General features: G+C 40.0%; 1 protein-coding gene across 2 annotated transcripts in view; it reads left to right on the top strand.

Annotated features, from left to right (window-relative positions):
* The window catches only part of PDE5A (phosphodiesterase 5A), a 119787-nt gene that overhangs the window by 1308 nt on the left and 92963 nt on the right, over positions 1-25516 (top strand). The window lies entirely within an intron of this gene.

Genomic DNA, 25516 nt, shown 5'->3' on the forward strand with positions numbered 1-25516 from the left:
TTTGTATGTACTGGACACATTCACAAAAACCCAAGAAATACCTTGTTCATTAGGCAGACTTCTGAAAATGCAGTTCATTTATAGATTTTCTGTTGTAAATGAAGGATATACTTAAAGGACTTTTCTAGTTTTGTACATCCATCTTCATCCCCTTTACTGTTTCCAAGTGCTTCAATCCAGCAGTGATTTTTGTTAGTGTGAAAGTCTCAGCTAAAAAAAAAAAATCTATATCAACAAATTTGGCAAGCCTAGTTCTTTGTCATTCCATTTGGATCTCTGCAGTTGCTTTCTTCAAGGTAGATTCTTGTCTATAGAGATATTTAGGTAACAGCAGACTTAATTAATCCCAGGTACTGGCAAGAAGAGGCATAGAAGTGTGCTCCTTCCAAGTAACAGCGATCCTCCCGAGACAGCCACAACAGCAAGCTGTTATCTGTCAAGAAGATCCTCAAGACCCTTAGTATTAATGATTACCTCCCACATTTCTATGTACTTTACTGCACATCTGCCACAGTTATTTGGAACATACAATGTTTTAGAAGTTGAATATTCCTGCTGATTGAGGTGTGTTAACATCTGCACAGTGGTCACGCACTGATCTTCAGTGCCTGATTCCTAAGAGAAAACTTAACAGCTTTTTTTCACATATCTTCCAATTCTGCTTTTCAGGAAGTAACAGTGACACATTTGCCAAATTTGTTGCATAAAGATCGCAGGGGTTTTGAGGAGGAAGAATTTGACATATTTATAAGATGAGTTGGATTTTAAGTGTGGTCTCTCAGTCCAATCTGAAACCACAAGTATAGAAATCAAGTACCTGCCATCATTCCACGCTCATATGCAAGTTACACAGGGTACAGTGCATATTAGTGTTTCTTTACAACTCTAAGGAAATAAAAAAAAGTATAACACTGGGTGTTTAACAGCTTACCGTAAGGTACAGTTAACAGTAACTTGGCTTTCACTCGTCAGTTTAAAAGTCTGTCCTAGGTTCAAGAAATTCTAGAAAAAAAAAGTAGAGGAGGTCAGGTAGGCTTAACTAATCCTTATGAAGTCATTAATGTTAAGCTGAGGAAAGCAAATACGGGCAGTCTGACAACTCTCAGGCACATTAGTCATCTTTCAGCCCTTGCTCTTGACTTTGGGGTGAGGCTGTATGTTCCCTGGGCTGTGTGGAAGGGAGCGCAGCAAGGTGCAACTGGGAAGAAGCATCGTGAACCTGGTGACAGGCACTTGTGTGTGAGACTAAAGTGTTATTTATGTTTTCAGCAGCGGACTTCCAGTCTTCAAGGCCTAATTCCTAACAGCAGGCAAAGAGTACATAGGTAGAGACAGACGAGGAGCAGTACAAAATTGCACTTGCTGCATCACGGTGATTAGCACTGCATCCTTCCCTTGTATCCATTCCATGGAAAAAGCTACCCTTACACAATCATACCTGCTTAAATAACCAGGATCTTGATTAGGGTCAACACAACGCACTGATGTCACTATTGCAAACACTTCGTAGCTTTTTCTGTGTTCATATTTCAAATCGCAAGTAGCATCCGCTTATATAACAGTGAACTGTTTAAATAATAGCAAGAACTTTTTTCATTATTAAGTTAATCAGCACAAATTACCTTGGTATCTATTTCATTGGATGCATGTAAGACAACATCTCTGCAACTGTTTTGCTTTTTGTAGTCATGCAGCCAGCAATTATGAACTTCAGCTACGCAGATCATAGTTTCCACGTTTTACTTAACTGCTCCGTGAAACTTCAGTGTCATATGCCAGCATTTTTAATAGAGAAAACAGATCTTTTCACATTTCGTCTCTTTGTATATTCTATACACATAATTGCTTTTAAGATAATATTTATTTTAGTGTATGAAAAGCAACTGAACAGCATAGCAGACTATCACGAAGCTCTGGGCAAAAAAATGTTCTGCTGGACTGAGGCAGCTGTCGAACATGTCCTTTCAAAAACCTTGAAAACCGTGTTAACTGCTACATCTTACTTTTCGTGCACCTCAGCAGTTCTTTCTTCTGGCTGGAAGTGTAAACTATGGAACGACTGTTCTTGCAGTATTCAGAGTTTGGCCATAGCCAAGAAGTCCTGGAATTGTAATAGTGTATTCTTTGGGGTGTAGTCAATGTTAAACTAAATCTCCAAATGTTTCTTGGCTCACCCGCCATTAACTGGACCTTGAACTTACCATGTGTATTCGATGGCGGGGGGCTAGCGCTGCCATCTGTTTTGACAAATGTTTTCCATTGCCTCTGCATAGCTGACAGAACACGAGGCATATTAGAAGGTTAAGTTCTTTCTGAACCACCGAGAATTCCTTGAGTCCCCAGAAATCTCATCACAACATGGCTAAGCAGCTAATTGTAAATCTGTTTGTAAAGGATTTCAGTTTGACATGAGCTGCGGGTCTTAAAAATATTCCCAGATCCTTATCGCTTGTTCTCTGAGCATCTGCCTACTCTTCATTCCTTCAGGTCAAAAATCTTTACTGGGTGGAAAATCATAGCTGCAAGCATTCTGAGAAAACAAGAAAAAGAAATAAAAAATCCAGGATCACTTCTACTTTTGTCTTCTGCACTTTGTTTTAAATACAGAGCACAAACCAGTTGTAACTGTGCATGTTGAAGAGCAGTTGTGCAGAGTCAGATTTTTTTTTTTATTAAAACCAGCAATCCATAAACAGATTGAAGAATAGGACTTTATCTTTCTTACAGTAAAGTCAAAGAAAGACTGCCTGTTTAGAGCTGTTAGTTTCAGGTGCAACTTTAATAGCTTTGGCACAACAGTAGGAAAATATGACATCTCTGAACTCTAAGATTCAGTGCCAATAAGAGCTTATTTAGCCTGCGAAAGATTTTGATAACCAGATGTATTTTTAATAGTATTTTCATAGCAGGAAAGCATTACAAGCACTTGTTTCTTAAAAGCTAAGCATATGCAGAAGCTTCATTTCAGTATAACTTCACAAAACAGCTGAGGTTGGAAGAAACCTCAGGTGGTCATCTGGGCCAATCCCTCGGCTCCACTAGGGCCACCTAAAGCCAGTTGCCCAGGACCACATTCAGGTGGCTTTTGAGTATCTCCAAGGGTAGAGATTCCACAATTACAACTGGAAAGGTATTTCTTGATTTCAGTCCAGCAAGACTCTAGCCTGGACTCTTAAAAAAAATCAAGTTTGATCCCTTCTGGTTGACACTCTGTCACCACTAACACAAGCTTGGTGGCATAAAGACTTGTAATGCCTCAGGTACATGTAGTTGGTTGGAATTCAGTGAAAACTCAACTTATCTCCTTGCTTTGTAGAGCTAGCAGAACTAAAAACCAATGTTTATATTTATCATTAAACAGATGTGGTGATACATATGTACGTAGGCAGCTCTATCAGGTAAGAAAAGCATGATGTTGTCATATTTCAGAGGAAGCAGCCCAGCACTGAGAACTCCCAGTCTTAGTTTGCTGATGTGAACCACTAGAGATGGGGCAGACACAGCAGGAACACCGCAAGTCTCTGCCCTTTCTTCACACACAGAACAGGGCAGATATCTACAGAGCAGTGCTACTGACTGCCCAGACGCCATCCTGCACCACAAAGTCACTCACACTCCCATTGCTATGTCTGCTCTTGGTTGCGTGGAGAAATAACAAAGAGAGCTGGCATCATCACATGTAACAAAAACATGGCTGTATGGCACCAGCAGTCAATAAATGGCTTACAAGTCCCTACTTTGAGATCAAGTAGAGCCTAAATAAAAATGTTCTATGTTTGTTGTTCCATTTTTATAGAGGGAAGTTAGTGACCATTCTAAGAGTGAGACTGCTCTTGAATTTCTCAGAAATATGTATTTTTTTTTTAGTGGGAAATGCTATTAAGTGTCAGCAACAGTCTGGCTGTGTCTGGGGTGATTTGGGATTTGCCTTCCCAATTTCAGACCTCTCTCAACTCACTGCAGCCCAGTCAGTTGTCATTTAGTTTTATGTCCATCCGCTCTGCTAGTGGGTCACTTCAACCTCCCCAAGTTTTACTTGCATCCCACCTTTCCCTTGAATTTTTACCTCCTTTCATTACAATCCAGTCTCATCTCTGAACCATTGAGTGGTTTCATCCTTTAATTTCAAACTACATGCTTGTGTTGAGATTATAGCTCTGTGACCAGAAGCCTCAGCATTGTCCCCTTAAAGGGGGAGAAGTGAAAGAAAGCCCAGACAGCACTGTGGCATGCCAACACAAATGGCTGTTGGCCTCATCGTTCACTGGAGCAAAGATGGATGAACCACAGCAAAGTGTTTTGGTCCAGGGGACAGAGTTGGAACCTAAATAAGTGTTTAAGCACAGCCCAAAAGTGGTTTTAAGCAGAGGACACTGGCTAACATTTCAGAAGTTAAATAGCACCATTGGAGTTACATCATTCTACACAGTTAAGGAGACTGTCTTAAGCAGCAAAACACAGGCTTTCTGCAGAAGTCCAGCATGACATTAATTTCTGTACCTGAGGCTTGAATAAACTAGAACAGACCTCCCAGGCAAAAGAGAATTAAATACCTCCAATATAGTCAGGGAAGTTCTGATGTAATTGGGTCTTCCCTCTGCAAGCAGGGATGATAAATACATCTGCAAGTATTTCAGACTAAAAATAAGCATTTTTAATAAGAGTTTCTCAATTTCCAGAAGATTTTATTTTTGTGCGGCCATGGTGTCACTAGAAGAGAGATGTAAAACCTAGTTCTTAAAGCTGCTTATTTGGGCCCTGAACTTGGTTTCATCCAGCCCAAGTACCAACTTTGGCATCACAGGTATAAGGTTCTGCCCACATACAGCTCTCTGCAAGACTTGAGCCATTAACCATATTAAGACACCTATAAGGACGGACATGTATGTACACGTATATGCACGTGCATAACATTTAACATCTATCTTTCAATTCTCCTTGCTCAGCAGTCTCCAGACATAGTACAATTATCTGAGACTCTCAAAGTCACCTAGCAGTGTTATTTACTATCTGCAAGTCCTGTTTCTGTCCTTTAGTTCACCTGTGTATTTTCGTAGAGATAATCTAAGTAAAATTTCAAGAACCATTTTTGAAGCTTATGAATCCTTTTACTAGTACCAAACTAAACAGAACATCAGTCTAAAACCAGTTTCTCTAACAGCAATAAATTCCATCTCCCTATTCTTAGAACATATACTTTCAGCCCCTTCGTAGAATTATGAGAATCAAGGGAGCTTGCTGAGGGTTGCCAGTTATGATATTAATAAAACAGTCCAGAAAAAGTAGTAATGAAAAGCTAAAGTTCATCTTGAATTTTAAAATGAGCTTTCCTAATTTCTGTGGAAAATATACAATAGCCAGGCACAAATGGCCTTGCATAAATCTCACAAGATAAAAATATTTCGTTTTGAACTGGAACTGAAAAATGAATTTAAGTTACCAGTACAAGAGAAGAAAGGAAAGTTAGGTTACCCTGCTAAGTGAGCTCATTAAGTTCAAATAGATGAATCACATCAGCATGGAAAAAATATTACTGTACAATTAATGTCACATGTGATAAAGTGTCCTACCTATGATTCATCCCACATGCCACAGAGCCATTGCGCAGATGTACAAATCAAATGCAAGATGTGCAGTTAGATTGCAAATACTTGGTTTCAGATGGGAAGTTTATCCACAGAAGTAGCTGTCACTTTTTACAGACCGGACTGCCTCTAACTAATTGTAACAAAAAACCCCAGAGGGGCAACGTTCCATATCCTTTTCACATGGAGCACTTTGGTACCTGGACTATATGTATATACTAGAAGCCTGCCTGAAGGATTCCAAGAGATCCCCAGCCTTACCCTGGCAATCTCTTACCCTACCAGGGCACAATGGGAAGGTTTTGATCTTTTCAGATGCATCAGTTGCTCCTGTGCCATCCTATGCTCTCTGAAGAATTTTAATAGTTTCCAGATGTTGGCTCTTAGGGTGCTGACACAACTCTCATACAGTTCTAGTATCATACAACAATATTATGAGAAGGATCAGAAACAGAAGAATTTTACAGCATTTGGAAACCTTAGCTGACAAGAACAAAATACGATGCTGCTTGTAACGCTTTGCTTCTTCAGCATTGCTGCCTAGGAGCCAGCAAGGCTTGGGTGCTACTGCTTTGAAGCCTTCTAGATCAGATGGGCTCTCACATAATTCATTTTCTCACACGTGAGGAGGACAAAAGGGCATACAGGCTTCTGGTAACTGGAAAACTCCTTCTATGCATCGAGGTTTTGGAGTTCTTTAAATACCGTTTGGCTACAGCGTGGCAGCTAGATGAGGTATTAGCTCCATGACCTTAGGCAAATCTAGGCATCGTTTGTAGTTTTCGTGCAGTCTAGTGCCACTTCCCTCCAGAAGCAGTTTTCCTGAAGTTCTTCTACAGATGTAAGGACATTTTGTCCAGATCAGACCTGGACCACATCACCACAATAATGTGACTGAAGCATCCCTTTGGAAAGAAAGTAATCTTTGCATTTACTGTGTGATTTCTAGCATTAATTATTATTTCTTAAATACTAAGTAATAGCATTATTAAATATTAGTAACTAGATCTTGCTGAAAATGATAAAATCAGTGAATATAAAACATTGAAACTTCGTTTTCACTGTACCTAAACAACTTGATTTTCTTTCCGAAACACCCAGTTCTTCATATTTGCCTTTCCTAGTTGTCTTCACTTAAAAACAGCATTGAGTGAAGAGAAAAATAATGAGAAAACTAAAAAACTGATCATATAACTCATTTTTTAATCAGATTAAATGATCAATCTTTCCTTACAAAAAGAAGAAAGGCAGGCAAGAGTAGTGGTATAATCTAGAATTTTAGAAATGCCAACATTAGTATTTTAATACTTGAGACAGACCTAAAGAGGGTAAATTCAAGCTTTTCCTAGCATATCTGAAATATATTAGACCCTGGAAAGCTTGCTATTTTTCAGAGATACCATTTTAAATATAAAGAAAGACGTGAAAAGGAGTTCTGCACAGATCCCATTTAGAAACTATTCCTTCATCTATGAAAGCAGAAACAACTCTGTTCATATAAATTACAATAAGAGCAGCCAGATGATTTGTGGGTTTCTCTTGTGTTTGAAAATGGGACCATGGAACAACCAGTAAACACACATCAAGAGAAGAGGAGGGAAGCCCAGTGATATTCACCATAAAACATTCAAAGGGCAGAACCAAGAAGAAATATTATTTGATCTGTTTTAGCCCATCTGACATTTTTATACTTACATTTCACTAACAGGTCATTAATATCCATGCAAATGTAAGCAAAGAAATTTTGATCCGAGATGTCTTGTTCAAAGTAATAAAACCTTTATTCACACTCAGCTTGTACATCAAACATTTCAGAACTTGGCAGCCCTGAACAAATGCTCAGAGCCACCAGAACAAGCACACAGAACAGAACTGGTCAGCATCTGTTCACAAAAATCTTGCACCACTACAGAAGAAAAAAAAAACCACAATTACCATTTATGTTGTTTTGTTTCCTTTGGAGAAACCTGGCTACATGTGGGGAAAAAAATAAAAAAATCAGATCTCAAGCTGTGTGCAATAGGGACTTCTAGTTTTCCCTTTTTGCCTTCTAAGTAGAAGAGACTCCTTGCAAGTGGAATTCTTTTGCAGATCGTAACTTCCTAAAGAGCCACAAGAGAACTTACTCATCCAAGTTCACTTAATTCAGTCCTCTCCTATTCCAAAACCTTCTTAAAAGCAAAGATCAGCAGATAGCAATGTTCATGTCAAAAGAGACATGCTCTTTTTCATTCAAGAGAGGATACCAGACATAACTTTCTCAAGTTAGCTATTTTCAATTTATCAGAAATTCTCAGCTTACCACTTAAGACCATGATTTCTGCAATTGGATTTCTTTGAGCAGACTGTGCTTTCTCATGTACCATAGAAAACAATGTAATACAAAATTAAGTAGAATAAAATACTAAGAGAATAGTATTTTTAATGCACTTTACTTCAAAAAAAAAAATAGACTCCCAAACAAGTTTTCCTCATAAATTTGTCAAGAAAATCTCAAACAGAATTATGCCTTCCCAACTCAAGAAATTCATTTCCTTCACAGCTTTAAATTCATACAGAATTTTTCTGTAAGATTTGGGTTTAGGCATGACTGAAGTTGCCGCTCTTGCAATAGATCCTCCACAGTCTAACAATATCAGTGTTCCCAAATAAATGCTATGATTAAATCTTCAAAAACGGTTTAATTGACTTTGAGGTCCTCATAGTTCTGATTTTAATAGTTTTTGATTCTATGAACAGCAACAGTATGGATCAGGTGTAGTAGTGAGTCTCATTTTGAACTGGGCTTAAACAGGAGTGATTAATGTTTTTTTAACATCTTCCACAATCACAGGGAATGATCCTGTCATACCTTAATCTTGTAGGTTTGACATCTGTTCAGAAATTCCCAGTGTTTTCAGTGGCAAGTGCAATTTTAATAAATACAGCATTTTTTAAAGCGAAAGATTATTCCTAAAGGTCTTCCGCAAAATAAGCGGATACACATATTACTATAAAATATACTCTGTGTACACAGAATTATTTTAATACAGTGCTAGATCAGCAATAATTCGGAGAAAAGAATACATAAGGAAGAAAGTGACAGGAGACATAGCCCAGACTTCAGAATGGCTAGCTGAATCAACAAGATGACTAACAGGATGGATTTCAGCTGACAGACCATCTTTGCAAAGCATCCCTATAAAGATGACAAGTCAGAGTAGCGAACCGATGACTTATTCTCTCCAAAGCATCTCTGAACGTAAATGCAGAGAGTATCTTCAGCGCACACTAAAATAAAATTGGTTGTCTTGGCTTACAGTAATCGCTGCCCGTGGACTCAGGCTGTGGGTTGTGTTTACTCTTTATGAGCTCATCTTTCCACAACTCCAAAATACATCGTGTGCCAATTGTGGTTGCGGTCATTTAGTTCAGCAAGTATTATTCAAGGTCACACACTTTAAGGGAGTGTGGAGACAGCCATGGCTATCACAAAAGTCTGATTTTAATTACAGAACTAAACTGCTAAAAATAGTTAACATCCCCATCAGATTGTTTCGTGTCCATGACATGTATCCGTGTTTTTTTAAGTAGAGTGCTGTGTTTAACAAACTGAGCTTATCCTACACGATTTCAGTTTTACTTGTAATCACTTTCAAGTTTAATTACTGCTGCCACTTGTATATGCATTTTTTGTGTTAAATACTAAAAACCAATAAACTTCAGACAAAATTCCTGGAAGGCTATTTTAGGATTCCCATTCAATTTATTACTAGTCCCACTGCCTAGGAACTGCACTGGGTTCTAGAGCACTGGGACTTTAAAGGCAGACCCCTGCACACCCCCTTTCATTTAGGCAATTACACAGTGCTAATTACTAGGAATTTAATTACTACTTCTGATGATGCACAGGCTGGAGCAGAATACACTCCCCCCAGATCTTTTTTGGGAAGAGAAGATATAGATAAGCAAGGTCTTGAGTCACGACACCTGATCTCTGCTGTGACAGGCACCATGTCAGCTCATCACTCAGACACAAACTCCACCTTCCTTTTTTGCTGTGTTTGAGTCAAATGAAAAAGCCTGCTCCAGGCTTTCCCTGCTTTAAAAATTAAGAGCCCCTTCTACTTTGCAGTCTGAAGTGGCTTTAAGTCACCATCAATTTGTTGGTGTGTCAACATTATCACTTAGCTTAAATAATCTCTTCTCACTAGCATTTACCTTCTTTTATGTGATGTGTATGACGCTACCCACCTTCTATTTTGCTAAATAAAACAAGTTTCCCCATCTTTTCTTATGTGTCAGATCAGTTGATATGTTCAACCAAGCTATTTTTAATATTTTATTTTTGTATTTTTCTCCCATTTTCAGTTCCCTGCCAGGTATTCAGAATCAGCTTTGTAGGAAGACCCGTGGCGGGCCTTCTCAAAAGCACACATTCCCTGCGGCGTAGGCCACAAATCCAAGGCAAGCGATGCAATGACACACACAGGTTAATACTTGTTGCCCTGGTCAGCTCATTTACACATTTATTGTACATGCCTTGCTTACTGAAACACCATCCTGTTTGGCTTCCAACATTCTCCATTTTCTTCAGACCACTAAGAACACCCACACAAACCCAGGAAGAGATAAAGATGAGGAATTTTTTTTCCCCTGGAGAAGAACCATTTTTGCAGTTATGTCTCCAAACTTCACTTGTCTCTCCTTATTCACTAAGTAGCATCTGTTTGGTTGGTTTGGGTTTTCATCATGAAAACATTTATTAGTTCTTCATTCACTATCCACCTTTCCTATCCCTTCCTCTTAGCCAAATATCGTTCCTTTACTGCCACGGAGCACTCAGACTTCTGGATCTAACCAACTCTTGAATTCAGAATAATATCAGTAAGGCAAAGATTAAAATTATGTGACCCCCCCCCATCCCCTCACAGAATTTATCATTTCTTACCCTGAAAATTGTTGCCCCCTGTTTCTGTTGCTGTTCTTTGAGACATATTCCTGCAGAAGAGTATCCAGCACCAAAGTGATGAGCTCATTTTAAGAGTGGCTTTCAACAAAATTTCCACATCCAGATGGCATTTGAATTATGACCTTCTCTCACAGACTTCATAAGCTGTGGGCTGCTGCTAATTGTCACTTCCAGGTTTCAGTGTTTATAAGACACTCAAAGCCTGCTGTTCTTATTCACAAATCAGAATCCTAATTTTTAAGGATACACTTTGCACCCTGCTTTCCTTCTCCCACTTATTAAATTCCTGCCTTGACTTTCTCTGCATTTCTCACATAATCAGCAGTAGGTCAGATCTTGATACTTTGAGATTTTTCTTAATATCTTCTCCAGGCAAAGTTCCTCAAGGGAAGACCTATAGGCCAAATACTTTCTGCTGTATTTGCTCTTGTTACTGAGAATGACTTGTCCCCTTCACGATTATTATTCTGACCAAATTCAGAGTCTTTGGTGAATACGTAATAGAATGCATACAATATGAAGATGCATTTTATTTAGTATTTTATTTTGGCTGCCTGTTAAATACCTTACCCCAACTAGCAACTTAGGATGCTGAAGAGGCAGCTTCCTGAATTTGCATAGTTTAGAAATAGCAAAGCAGAAACAACATGGTGAGGGTAATTATTTATTTTAAACAACATTAGAGCAGAGCTTAGTGGGTCAGTGTAGCATCTGCAGAGTTCTGTCCATCAGTAATTGCAGAGCCTTCAGAGCAGGCCCTGAAAAACATGAGCTTCATGAATTCAGCTTGTTAATTGCCAAGTTTTTATTAAATTAGTTGTCAGATAATTGTAAAGCAGACATTGGAGTTGGGGCTTTCAGAGCTGCTTGAGAAAGTTTAGAGTACCTAAAACAAACACTACTGGAATTACCAGAAACAAGGTGCTGGCATCAGCACAGTTCCCAGGCGCAGGACCCTGCTGCTTCCCCACACCATTAACAGGAGCATCCAGCACCTCACATCCAGGCAGGCACACGCTGCTTCCCAGGCACAGGCACGCTCCCCTTGGCATTCACCAGACTTGTCCCTGCATGTCAGCAGGGCTCCAAACTGCAGTAAGGATACGCAAAGAGATGCGACAGAGTGCTAAAAGTAGAATCTTAGAAGGCGAAGATGAGCAGATCTCCAGTCATCCTATCTTCCCCCTGCAGCAGGCACTCGGAAGAACAGACCAGTGTCGTGCTTCGTAACCACAAAATGGCTTCGCCAGCCCCTCTGTAGCTGGGCTCTCCAAGGAAGTGACTTTAACCTGAAGGCCATATTCACAGCTGTAAAGCATCCACATGGCCTAGAGAGAAGGATCCCTCCTTCAGCCCCCAAGGCATTTCCCAGCATAAAGCACAGCTGGTTTTGGGTTTGCACTGGGAATAATTTGAAGTTACAGCTTTTTAAATCCTGCACTTTTTATAGTTAATTGAAGACTAAACTTACCGCAGATAGGTCAGATAAGCCTGAAATTATTTTTTTATGCTTCCTCTAGATACACAAAGGAAAACTCAAACAAAAAAGGCTATTCTTTGCACTTGAACTGGCCCTGGTCATAGGCTTTATACAACAGATTTAAGTTCCCTAGGTAGAGGCATGTTTTTATACACGCCTCTGAAAGAAAAATAATCCGATAACAAGTTGAAAAAAAGATAATTCAATAAAAGTGATGCAGTTACACAGATGCCTGGCATTGCTAGTGATCCCTTCCAATTGATTAGAAAGTAGACAAGAGCAGCATATTCAGAACAAATTACATCAGCACAGTCTGGCAGCTCTGGGAGGGACAAACAGGGAGCAGCAGTCGCCTGCGCTACACCCCCATAACAGCAGCTCTGCTCACACCAAGAGCAGTTACATCCCCCTAACAACAACCCTGCTCAAACCTCACTTTCCTTACCCACACAGGGGGGGGAAAAGTTATCCTGGCTCCAGGATAGAGTATACTCCTTGGAGCTGGATCCCCAAGTTCCACATAGCTCTAAGCCTCCAGATGCATATTAAACCTCTTCCTCAGAAAGTTAATTGTGCTTAAAAGAGAAATATTACATGTATGCATATGAGATTCCAACATGCTGTAACCTTGTATGCAAAGTAGAAAGAAAATCCAAGTAAAATTACTTTTCCGTCTATTTTCCTCTTGATTTCTGGGCTACTAGAGTAACTCCAGCTTTGCCTTTAGAGATCTCTTCTCTGACACCATTCGCTAATACAGAAGACAGAAGTATATTTGTATTGCATATTAAAATGTGTGCTCAGTCATGGGCTTCCTGAACTATATTTTCCTTGCCACATGAAAAGCTATTGTTTTTCATCTGTTCTCTTGATTAAATAATTCCAAAAAATGCTGTGTTATTCCAGTGTTCTGGAATGTGTATTTTGGGGCAAGACAGTATTATGTTGGTTTTACTGTGCTTTGGTACTTTTGTCTCAGTTACTTAAGGTCAAACCCAAATTCCCCCTGAGCAGGGGCAGGGAGTAGGGGAAATCACAGTAACCCTGGGTTACATTGTACAAACAGTATTTACATGTGGATATTATCAAACAAATCTCACCATCAGTAAAACAACCAACCACTAAAAGATATTAACCAAATTCAATACTTTCTGTTGATTAAATTTGCTGTCCTGACTTATTTCCATACACTGGGTGACATATGCCTATCAAATCAGTATTAGTGCCCTTAAATTGCAGCATTTTGCTCTTGATGTGCATCTCGGAGCACTTAAGCCTTCAATACGAAGCACAGTTGTGTTTATTTCCACCATTAAACAAATACAAGCACGGAGCAAGGCAGGAGGAGAGGGAACAGAAAGTACTCCTATGATCTCAGCTAGAACCATCCTCTGACAGAACATCCATGTGGCTGCTGTACTTCGCACTAGGGAATGTCTTGTTCCACAAGAGTCAGTAAGATGGTCAAATCTCATTTATGTGGTAGAAGTAAATTGGAATCACCCATGCCTTTTTCTGCATGGATCACGAACAAAAAAGTTGTGTGTAAAGTTTGCCAAGCTCCATTTTTCCACTTACTGGTATATAGCTGTGATCAGCAGCTCATTAAAGAAGAGCTGAGCCAATATGGATCTTTCCAGTTCCCTAGCAGGAATTAGATCTGGAGTATGAATGTAAATCTAAAGATCCAAGACCCAAATGGCTCCTTCTTGATATATCTCTATTTACTGTCTCAAGAGCCCTCTTCATAGCTCTTGTAGAGCTCTGTATTACGTTCAGATTAGACCCTACGATAAATTTCTTGTCTTTCCACTTCATGCCCATTGAAATTATTTGGCTGGGTTACACAGTAGTCTCAAGGATGTGATCCACAGATGTCAGAGATGGCATTACCCTGAGTGATAAGCAGCCAGCACAGCCAAGATGACACACATCTTCACCTAAATGGCGAGGGTTGGGTTTTCCCTGTCAAGTAGGCAGCAAAAAAAAAAGTTTTCCTTAACAGAATCAGAGGCTTACAAGTGGAATTTCCTTTTGGATTTCCTTATTTCCTTACAAGAGGACTAATACATTATTTCTCAATTGCATTCTGCATTTTGGCATAGTTTAACAGAGTGGGAGGACAACAAACTCGTTAAAAATGTAAATGGTCCCGTGAGGGAGGAATACAGCAGGCAACAATCAGAACACAGATGCAACTGCAGCTCTTTCCTTTGTTTTGAAAGCAAAAGTTTCAGTCAGAAATAATTGGAAAATGGATACTGAGAGGATGAGCAGCCAGCAGAAAGAGTCATAACGAGGATAAACAACACAGTCAATAGCTGCCACGTTCCACTATTCCTCTATCCGTATTAAGAATCAAGTATGGATTACCATACAGCACAAGGACACCCTCTGCACAGCACAAGGACACCTGTAATGAAGTGGGGCACCAGCATGTGCTGACATGCTAAACACACTTAAGCAGTGCTGCATACAACCAGGAGACTTATCAAATCAGACACTCACCCCCCTGTGCTCTTGAATAAGAAAATTAATAACTATTTCTACAAAACAGCAGCAGACCAAAACAAAGCTAAAAAATAAAGCCTTCTATAATATCTTTTAAAAAATGTTTCCAAAATGAGGAATGTTCTTACAAGTTAAACTTCAAGTGACAAACAAAAATACTATCAAGGAGTATTGGAAGCTCTTACATTTAATGTTCAAAGCAAAAGGCAAAAGAAAACTTCAACATTTAAGCTGAGATACAGATTTGCTCTGTTGCTTTGAGCAATGTCTTGTCCTCTTTATGCTTCTATCAGCCCAGCTGGAAAGTGTAGTCAAATCAAGAAGCACAAAAACAAAAAACAGGTCTTCAACAAGATCCAGATGCTCTATTAAACTGCTGTTCTCCTTAAACATCTTCCAAACCATAGCTAAATAGAAATAAGTCTGACAGCTGAAATTTTAAGCATGCATGTGAAACTGTAGAATTGTCTTTTTTTCCCCAATGATTAGAAGTTACCATACCTCTTCAGGAACTGGAGCCACCTTAGGTTCTCCTTTCCATAATCAAGGTGATTACAACAGAGCAGCACTGATGCCACCTCAAGATTAAAGGATCATATACTTTATGATTCTCTGTTTATACAGTAACTTACTGTGCGGTTTACCTTGGCTACGCAATCTGCATGCTGAGACTGCTTCTTATTATAAGAAATTCAACCTTTTCACTGTTACCATGTCCTTTTTCTGGCTTCTAACTCCCTGTCCTTTTTGAACTTGGTACGGGGTTCTCATTTTTACCTGTTAAGATCACATCACTTTACCAAACAAAGAATACTTTTATTGCACGCACACACAAAATGAGGATTGGAACTGAACCTAAACATACAAGAAATGATGCTCATAAAAGTGTTGTTATCTCAAGGTGGTTTTTAGTGAGAGCTTTAGCTGAATACACTTCTGTTTCCTGCACAAAGTAGAAAATGAAAAAACTATAGGACTGATCATGTAACTAAAGACTGATACCATAATGGACATGGAAGAATTAAATTTGTATGACCATCTACAACACTGCTGCTGCTTTATGTCTATAGTGTTTGACTTTGCTACAGCATCTTCCTTTTTAGTGTAATTTTTGTAACAAGCACTTGCAGCATATACTGCCAAACACTATACCCCATGCAGAACAGGTTTGCCAACTCTGTTGGCTTAGATTGCCCCATTAGGAACTACAAGTGGCAAGTGAAGCGAAGAACACAACCTGGGGCTGCTTCAGAAACAGTTTTCTTAGCTGTTAAGGAAATACCTGTGAAGCCCTTATTGCTGTTCTACTACTCATGAAACCGCTGCAGCTTAAGAGTGATACCTACAGAGCAATGCCTTACTATGAACAGATAAAAGGTTCCCAGACCATCCATTACAATGAAGATTTTTCCTCCATTACTGCAGCTTGGGACCACTGCTGGTGTACTTGAGGGTTATTTTCTTGCCTAAATAGGAAAGAACCCTGGTAGAATATTTTTACCCCTTTTCTTTGTAAGAGTTACAACCTCAAGACAGGCCAGGCAAAAATATTTCTCCCAGAATTAATTCTTTAAATTATCCCCAGCTCTGCTAGGTAAGCAGAGTACCCCATGTGCTCTTATTTCTTATTGCTGGAAACAGTATACATCAGCCTGAGCAGATTTCAAGCTCAGCATTACTGCACAAGATAACCAGCATTTTCTTTTAAAAAGCCATCAGCACTTCAATGCTCATCTGTATCAGGCTCACAGCTGAAACAGCAGAACGTGGTTGTCTGCCAAAGGACACAGGGAATGTTAAAACATACTGGAGGTGACATTGCTAAGTGGGAAGTGACAGAAGACAACCAAAGGGATGAAAACTGATTGATACCAACTGGGTCTTAAACGAAGCTGCAGTCATTGTCAGTGAGCAGAGACCTGCCAGCAGCCCCAAGGCATGGTGCTGGTCACTTGACAGGAAGATGGCTTCTCACATCCACTTCCCAGTATTACCATGGCTAGTCCTCCCATGTCTCCAGCCACATCTCATTGCCACCTAGTGGCTAGGATTATGTAATACTTTCAACCTTTGTCAAGGAGTTCAGGTAGTTTCAGGAAGGTATTTTTAAAATTTACTAACTATTTTTAGATCAATCCCTTGCCATAACATTGCATGTGAATGCAGTAAACACCTACATCAGCAACTTTAACTTTAATTATTTTCAGTCGTGTTCACAAAACAATGATTCTTTTTCCCAAAGAAAAAAAAAGCCATAAGACAAAAATAGCAAAGCCAGCAGCTAGGTTTCTATTTATTAGAAATGTCTTACATGGCATGTTGCTAAAGCAATTCCCTCATTCTAAAGCAATATGAAATCACTCATGAATAAGACATCTCAGAGGGCACTACTCCTGTGAGGAAACCCCTGAAGGTTTTTACACAATTCCCCACAGCATTCAGGCAGATTTTGAGAGACTGGAGAAAGATACATGGTACAAAACGATTAGAGTTGTTACTTGCACTGATACTGGTTTTGCCTTGAGGCAAAACGCTTAGTTCTTGTCTTCCGGCTACAAGATGTGGTACAATTATGAACAGAAATACTGGAAGTTAAACTAGTGAGTGTTAATTTGAGAAAAGGCATCCTTGGTGCACCTATAGGCTCCCAGTTTAAGAGTGACACATAGCTGAGTGTAACAACCTGAAGCTGGATCTGTATCTCAGCAGTTGCCTGATGCCTATGTTTTATCATTAAAGAAATGCTAGATGTTATTCAAAGTAAGTTCATAGGCATCTACTTTGAGACTTTCATCTCTGCTCTGCATGCAGGTCACTAACTTAAAATTCAAATGCAGGAAGAAAATTGGTACAGGCTAAAAACAACCTCCGTTTTTATCCCTTAGAAGAATCCAATATAGTTTTCTTACACTATCATAAAATCACTGCATACCCCCTTGCATCTTTATTTTGCAAGCTTGTCTACCTCAAATCCATTCCATCAAAACAGGGCAGTGGAATAACTGTGGCCAGACAATTGCCAGTTCAGATACCAAAAAAGTAGCCCTTCAAAAGACAAAGCCAGCTGTGCATACTGAGGGGTGCAAGTGCCCACTAGAAAGAATCAAATCATAGGCTTGACCTTGCTCCACCCATCCATTTTGGGCAGAATTTGCCTAGAAAAGTCAGTGGTTTTGACCTCAGTTTCAAAGAGCATGAAGCTAGGTCATCTTGACCAGAGTCTTTGATGTCAGGAAAGTTGTCTAATTTACCCCCACGTAACCAAAATTAGACTCTAGCCCAAGGGTAAAAACATCTTTAAAATTACCCAGGCTAGTCCTCCCCCCGCACAGGTTTGCAGCTGCACCACAGTGGCTGTTCCTCTCATGCCACCTGTTCCTATGACCTGGAGCATTTCACTGTTTCCTTCTAACCACAGGGTAGGAGAGATTCTCAGGGTCAGAGTTAATCACAGGACTTTGCTCAGTGAAGGGAACTTTCCTCCCAGCCTTCTCCTATGATCTCATTTATCTGCATTCTCTTCTAATTACATACATCTACAACTGGGCACAACCAGAGAAACCCACCAAGCAGGATAACATTTTCTGAGTCTGGAAAGTCAATGAGTAGTTCTGAAGCAAAACAAAATATGAGAGAAGAAGATACAAGATATATATACTTTGGTATTCTTTAAAAACAAGATTTCCAGCCCCCAGGCCAGAGCGACTAATGCAAGTTAAACTATTCAGGGCAGCAGACACTGTATTAGTGACAGAAAGGGTGATGATGAGGTAGGAGCAGAAGAAGCTAGATCAAGTGATTAGGAAGCAAGTTCATGATTGAATTTAGCTACCAAAATATTTTCTCATCTCTCTCTCTCTCTCTCCTGACCTCTACTAAATTATATCCCATGCTGTTCTTTCTTCCTATGGAGCCATGCTGAACATTTACTTTCCTTTGTGTTAAGGCAGAAGTTCAATCAAGCAAAGCCAAGCCAGCTGAAAAAGGTTTTCAGAAACAAATTTGCAAACCCACAGCCACTGGTCACAGCACAAGGGTCTCTAGCAAACTTTCTCTGAGGCTGTGCTGAGCACATTTCACTGTGGCTCCTACTGAGAGGCACTGAACAGGCTGTGAAACCTCACATCTCAGACACCAAGAACATGACTGCAAAAGGCCATGAGCATCCAGCTCTAATGTTGACATCAGCCTTGCTTGGATCAGAGGAATGGGGCTAAATGACTTCCTGAAATCCCTTCCAACATAAATATTCAGAAATACTACTAACATCTTTAAAATTTCACTTTTTTTAAAACATCAGTTAAACACAAATAGAGGAACAGAACCTCTCCAGAAATAAGCTGTGCACTATTAAAAACCATGCTGTAATAAAACCTTTAAGTGACTGTTAAACATATAACACACCTTCCTAGAGACAGCAATGAAACTGAGCACTAAACACTACAGTCAGAATTAAGTAGCTTAGCATAGGCACCTTGAAAATTGATTATTAAAATAAAAACAAAGGACATTTGTTCACCATACGAAGAACTCATTCCCACATTACTATAGACTGGCTTAACTGAGCTGAGAGAAACTCCATGCTCAGGACAGCAGAATTAGACACAAAGCTTGAAAGCTGCTAGAGAAAAGGGAATGAAACGTACCTAAACTTCCACTATTTTACCAGTTCATACTAGACCAGGCTTCTTACCTTAGGCCTTGCTACAATCCTTGCTGCTCTCAGAGGTCACGCCTAGGACTGGCTGCAGCAGCTCAAAGGCAGAACAACCAATACCCCCAGTCAGGCCAGCTCACCTGGCTGTATCCCCCCAGACCGGGAGAGCTCGGTTTTATAGTTAATCTAAATTACAGACACCTGCTAGGTGTTTTCACAGCCAGCACTACTCCATCTATCAGCAGCTGGCCCAGGGCTGAGCCGGAGCACTTTGGGCCAGGATGGCACATGGGCTTCTGTGGAACTGGCCATCCTGCTTCTATATTGTGAGGGGACTCTTTGCTCTTTGGAGAATTTGGAAGTAGTCGTTTCAGCCAGCTGGTATTTGTTGCGCATAAAGCAAAGCAGCATTAATTCAGGAAATTAATCGTAGGCTTGCTTGCTTTCTATACCAGGCTTTATCCGTTAATCTGGACTTGCAGCAGGAATTCTGTAAGTCACATCAGCGACTGAGACAGCCATTGTGAAAGCCTGATAACAGAGTGCTGGAAAGCGTGCAAGCAATGATAAAGAAAACAAATCAAGGTTACAGTATCACAAAAGGAACTTTGTCTGCTTGGCCAGAAAACAAGGGGTTATACAATATTACTTCCTCATTATCTAGCAAGTGGTTTGTGCTACTAATATTAAAAGTTGCAAACAAACCTCGTGAGCCTATCGAAATGCTCTCTATCAAGCCAAGATCACCATTTTATATGCACAAGTACGCGGTGCAAACAAGTGTAAGGTAGCAAAGCCCTCCGTGGTGCTAGAGAACAAGCAAGGCAGTAGAGCTGCTGCAGCACCACGGGGAAGACAAAACTGGTTTGCTGTGCATGCAGAACCTAGGACCAGCCCTTATGATAAGACATAAAAGCAATTACATTTTATCAATACAATGTTGAGAAGCAATCCAGCCAAAGCCATCGCACCGCTTTCCTGCGAACTTCTGCCTGGAGTTGATGCCTGCCTTGAGGCCAACAGAGACACGGTGCTGATGAGAACTGTTGCTACACAATTCTGGCTGGCTGGACAGTTTGGTTTGCTGCACCAGCCTGTTTAGTTCTGCTTCATCCTCACTGCCTACTCCCCTCTGCAGGCCAATCTCAGTGGTTTGTGCGCATTTGTAGTCCAGTAATGCACTGTAATAATAATAGAAGATGACATATTCGAATCTACTTCTCCCATCTCCATCTCTGTCTGGGACAGACGGGCACTGACAGATTGAGCTAGAGTGTTTTAAGGCATTACTGCTCTCTGCCGCCCTTTGCCAGAGGTTAGCGCCTCGTGGCAAACGCATGCCAGTCCTGCAGCTTCTGTAGTTCCCAGTTTGGCAAATTTCACTGCAATCATTCACTCCTGTAACAGCTGCAGTGTAACTTCTGCAGAAAGATGGGGCAGACCCCTGAGAGTGGGAACGTAATAAACCAGATGCCTTAATCTGACAGAACCCCTCCATCAGAAATTTCAGTGACAGAGATTTCAGATACACATCCCAAACAAAAAAAAAGTTCCTTCTGACATGAAGCCACATAAAATCTAAGACTAAGTTCTTCCTATTTTCTATTTGATCAGTAGACATAGCAAACTTTTTTTTTTTTTTCTGTGTGGTTTTTCCACTACAGGTCTACGTGAAAAGTGAGGTCATGTAGGCTTCTATTTCAAGCACCTTGGTGTTCTTCCTATAGTAGAAGTCAAACTGGCCCTGACCCAGTAAATAAGTATTTCCAGTGTTGCTACTTTCTCTATATCCTGCTCGAACGTAATGACATCACAGCAACAGTTCCAGGCACTCCAGAGACGATGGGAAAGTATAAACAGTGCTCCATCTGCAGTTCATTTGCTATCGCTATAAAACAAAGAGCAAAACAAGCCTTTGACTGATGGTTGGTTTCCACAGTTCGGTGGCAACAGCTTTGCAAATGAACTATTTCAGGCAAGAGCTGGTGGCAGTTATTTGATAAAATGCAGCAGTTCTGATAATACATGGATTTTTTTTTTTTTTTTACCATGGACTTTGTCAATGATAGTATTCAAGGACAAACTTGTCAGGTCAAATTTGACTCAGGTGCTGAATGTGTAAAAGCTGAGAGGTAGAGATTGCTGCAGGAAAGATTAATGACACTATTAACATGAATATGTGCAGCTACATAGCTGTGCACCGAGGAAAAGTTTTGTTTGGAGGCATAGTAAATGAAGTCTGGGTGTGCTCTAGGGATATTTTTGTTCCTTTTGTGTACAGAGATATTTTATGTCAGAGTTTTTCAAATATACCTGAGTTCCTAAAAGCAAGCTTTAAAAATTAATATTTTTTAAATTTTACCTGATGAATCAGTTACAAGGTAAAATCAGCACAGGTTGGCATCAAAATACACTCTGTTTAACGTTATCCAGCTACCCTGTACTGAAAGTGAAAACTTCTCATAATAATATGCACAGCTGCTCCCTGTAATATAACATGTTTTTCAGGCTGCTGCAATGCAATCAGTGTGTGATATTTGTAATTATTGTCATTCCAAATGTACAACATTGAGCTCTGATTCTCCTGAGAAAAAAACATTACATAGGTCATCCGATGTGAAGTATCAATGTGCAAAGAACACAGTTCTTGTGTCAAACAATAAGACAAGTTTAAGTAATTGGGGACTATGTTCTTACCTTGTGAAATCAGCCAAGACTCTTCCTATTTTACTTCATTCACTCATTTCCATCGGCCGAAGAGATGGCATCTGAAGGAGGCAGGGCCACCCAGAGAGAAGGGGCAGGAAGAGCAGCCAGTCTAGTTGCCCACCACGCTGAGTAATTACAGGGGTCGGGGTCTCCCACCTCATTCCAGGGGGACAGCTCTTAATAGACAGGGGACTGTAGTCTCTACCTGTACTCTGTTGAAGCTCTGGGCACCCTTGTCTGATGTTCAGCTTGCTGTCAGTCTTGTCCCAATATTCAAAATTGTGAAGTATCTGTAAACAAAGCTAGATGGTCTTCACATTTCTAGGCACTTGATACACAGTTGGTTAAATTCAGCACTACAGCCAAATCTCAGTGTCAATTGACCACAGTTCTCACCTCCTCAGGGTACAGCAGACACCACCTTGGTGCCACTGCACTTCCCCTGACTTCAATTCATCACTCATTTGCAGCTGGTTTGGTCCCTGCCAATTCTGTCAGGTGAAATTCTGAGATCTGCTAAGAGATTTTAGCTCATCTTCCTGTTATTCAACAATTTCAGTTTCAAGGGATGTGAGGCCCAACAAGCAATTCGGGACCATGACCCAAATATTCCTGAGTTCAATGAAAAACTGACTGAATTCATTCAGTCACAGTATCTACTGAGCTCTTCTGCAGTCTTCCCTGAGTTTCCAGAGGTGGATAAATAATTCAGTCAAACATAAACATAATCGATCATAAAGGAGCCAGTCTTTCTCCCCAGTCGCCTCCTGGGTCTCATTTTGTTTAAGTGGAAATGCTTTGTGATTAAACCACCGCGTATTACCAGTGACATCCCGTTCCCAGGCCAGCCCCTGGGGATTGCTCCTCGCTCCCAGGCTCTCTGTTTGCAAAGTTCTTGAATCTTCACGGGCCTCATTCTCTTCAGATTAGGCTGGACTCTTCCACTAACTTTGAAGACCAGGTTGTGAATTCGCCGCACTCAGATTCCTCATCTGCAAAATAAAGGTTTTTTACGTCACAGATGTGTGAGAAGCATGAATGCAAGTACTTCCGAGGTAGTCAGAGATTTTGAAGAAAGGGGTCTGTAGGGGTTACTTGCACAAATTCACCAGATGTGTACAGAGGTTATTGTCCCTTCTGCTCCCACTGAAAGTCCCTGCCATGCGATGTGGCCATAATTGCATGTTGGCATTTCACTTTGATCATTTCACTTCTACTCCAGCATATTATAGGAAGGTAACAGTGCTGCTTGGCCATTTATCTCTCAAGTACCTTTCAGATCTCCTAATTGAAAGCTTGACATTCTCTACTAATTCATTAAAATACTTATTGTCTAACTATGAACTTCTGCATGACTTGGTCTTGTCTTAATCATAGCCTTTCATTCCTTATTTTCGCAATGAGCAACTGGAATTGCATCTTCTGTTTTTTCTAAACAATTCGTTCATTCATACTGGCAACCAGCATATAATCTCACCTTTCCAGCTGGGAATTGCCTGCCACAATCCTGTTATACACACCAGAAATTTAGCAGGATGAATGAAGGCAGTGACACGTATTGAGCAGTATGCCATGTTTGGTCTGGGTATGAAATTTCAGAATATCTGCTAAAATGCAAAATGGGTGTGTAACTCCTTCTACCTCTCCTTTCCTCATAATTATTTACATGGAACCACTGGGAGACAACATGTCATAATATTCGCTCATACTTGCAAACCACAAACAAGGAGGGAGCTGAGCCAGGACTAATGCAAACAGACAGACAAAGAGACAAGTACATCTGGCCATGAATAAACAGCCAGGTTTTTGCTTCCTCTCCTGGAAACTTTCTTGACTTGTATTCTACCTCAGTTTATTCTTTCAGAGATGGAACGGCCTGCTTTGGTACTTGCATAACATTTTAAAGCATCCTCAGATTCAGGCGTCATAAAAGACTTAAAGTGTCCAAGAGCAAAAGTAGAAATTATTTTCAGAGCAGAAAACCCATCACTAGGCTGAAGAAAAGGATTCTAAGCATATGAGCAGTTCTACATAGACAAATCCAGTACTAGTGGGGGTGAGAAGTCAGCCACTGTGGGAGCTGAGTTAAACCCACACTCTCAAAGGCCAGGAGATCCTCAGTGCTCTGGAAGGGAACGAGCAGCTAGCTTTCAGAGATCAGGCCAGGACTGTGCTCTCCCACAGAGAAAAGGAACAATATCAAAGGAAAATGCAAGAAAGACCATTTCACAACGCAAAAAAAAAAAATGGCACTGGCCACCAACTAGCTGAAAGGAGTCTAACCAACATAAAAATTCTTGATAGGAGCTGTATCACAAATCACAAGCCAGTGGAACATTTTCCCTGATTTAGATGGCCCTTAGCTCAAATCTACAGATGACGATACATTAGCAGCAGCTGTAAATGTCAAGATTTATTCACTCTTCACTTCAAATTTCTAGAACTGCTGTCCCCATGAGCGGATGGGATCCCTCGTGCTTTTTACCATTCGTCGTTGCTCTTTTAATGTTTGAAGCAGCCTGCACCATAATAAAAGAGTATTTTGGGAAATATCGTAACAAATTGAATCAAACTGGAAATGCTGTTTGCCTGTTGAACAGACTTGGTAAATTAATATTAGAAACCTTGGCTTTATTTTTTTTGTGTCTCCATACCATGGTAACTTGTTGTCTATTTTTAAATGCAATAAAATGTTTAGTTTACTCTTCTCTGAAGTTATTCAGAATGTAGTCATTCATCCTTTTTTTAAATAAAATTGCAACAGAACATCACAAAAACATTCACTGGGGAGTCTGAAGAATGGTAAGCAGAAATAAATGTAGGATTTAATAGCGATATTTGTCATAGATGAGGAGATACATTCAGTTATTTCTAGTGACTCCTCTAATCCTGCATCTATGTTCCAGACAGAGTTCTCAGAGATTTATTCCAAAAGGAATTAATTTTCTCCTAAGTCAGTCAGTTATGTTTAAAAACTTAATGTAGAAAAAACTGTTACAGGAAGGTAAAACACAAACAAATGTTAACTATTTTTTAAAATAAAAAGTTCTTTGTTTGTGATTGTAATTGATTACTCTAAAATTAAATCATATGCAGCAGAAACATGAAGTCTATATACAAGCTAAATGCTACCAGAAAGATAAAATCTAATTATCACCTATAACTTTCGGTGGTCTGTATATCATCTGTATTTATTCTTTTTGTTATTTACAATCTTTTACCATTTACCCGTATAATTTAATTTTGTAATTTTTCCTGTTATGTTTCTTAGTTATGTGTCTCATCTCTTTTCTAAATGAATGGACCGAGCGTTCTTAGAGAAAAGATTTCCACAGGTTGTTCACAAATCCTTCAGCAGCAGCTCTGTCTGTTCAATTAATCAATCGCATAAATAAAACAGCATTTCAAGAAAAGACGCAAGTTGGCTTTTGCAGATATCCTCCCTGCCCATCTGTTCAAACTGGAACCCAGAGTTCTTTTGCTTTTAGCACACAAGCTTGCAAATAAAAAAACTTGATCGCCAAAAGTTCACAAATAAAGAGTGCTTTTCTACACCCGGACCTGTGTGCGTAGGCGTTCAGACAGGAGTGAAAAAGGAGTAAAAAAAGGAGAGAGCAGTTCAT

Source organism: Chlamydotis macqueenii, chromosome 4 (genome assembly GCF_036417535.1).
Source record: "Chlamydotis macqueenii isolate bChlMac1 chromosome 4, bChlMac1.mat, whole genome shotgun sequence".
NCBI classification, from domain to species: domain Eukaryota; kingdom Metazoa; phylum Chordata; class Aves; order Otidiformes; family Otididae; genus Chlamydotis; species Chlamydotis macqueenii.